The following is a 937-nucleotide window of genomic DNA, read 5'->3' as shown; positions in this document are numbered from 1 at the left end:
CCTTGCGGTCCTCACCCGCGCAGGGGGGAGGCGCGCGGCCCCGCAGCTGTTGTGAAGGGCTGAGGGAGGAGGGTTAACGCCACGCCCCGTGTGTTTGGGGACATTAAGGAGCCTGAGAGCCTGTGGCCGGGGTTAAGGAAGGACTGCCTGGGAGGGGTTTAAACCTATAAGGTTAAGTCCGTATTTAACTCCGCGTCCAGCCCCTGCGCTGCGAGGTTTCCTGGGGTCTCTCCCCTTGCTCGACCTGTCACCCCACCCAGACCTGCTTCTATCCATTCCAACGCATGCCTCCTCCCCCAAGTCCCCAGGCCACCAGTGTCAGTATCAGACTTCAACACTGAAGTCTTTCTCCCCAAGCGGGAAGCTGCCTGGCCCCTTCCTAGAGGCCTCAGGCATTCTGGTTTCTGATGCTGTTTTTCCACTTAGCCCCTCTGTCTGGAGAGGTCTTTGACTCAATCGCAGAAGAATGCTGTGCACTCTAAGTAGCTGAGGAGCTGGATGTGTGTTTAATTAGAGAGGTCTTGAGGTGGGGTGGGGGTGGGGTAATGGCGCGGCTGTGCTGAATGTGTGTGGGCTGTGTGTTGTATCAATGTGCCCACTGCTGGCTGTATGAACACCACCTGGCTGTGTGTGTGGTGTATGGAAGGGGAGATTGTGTGCCCATGTGTGACTCTGTGATGATTGTGGGGTACTTGTCTGTGTGCGGGCATGTGGATGTGTGATTGTAAAATCCTGCGGGGAGTGGTTATGTAGGTAATGGTCATGCTGGTTGTGGAGTGTAGCCGCTGTGACTGTGTTTGTCGGGTGAGTGTATGGTCCTGTGTGTGATTGTGTATCTGAGTGACTAGGGGCTGATGCCTGTGAATGTGGGTGGGTGCTCACAAACAGATGTGGAGTGTCCTCTGTGTGTGAGTGGGGCCTGCATCCGTGGTCATTA

This window comes from Hipposideros armiger, unplaced genomic scaffold (genome assembly GCF_001890085.2).
Source record: "Hipposideros armiger isolate ML-2016 unplaced genomic scaffold, ASM189008v1 scaffold_10, whole genome shotgun sequence".
NCBI lineage: Eukaryota > Metazoa > Chordata > Mammalia > Chiroptera > Hipposideridae > Hipposideros > Hipposideros armiger.
The sequence above is the reverse complement of the archived record's forward strand: the minus strand, read 5'-3'. Positions refer to the sequence as shown.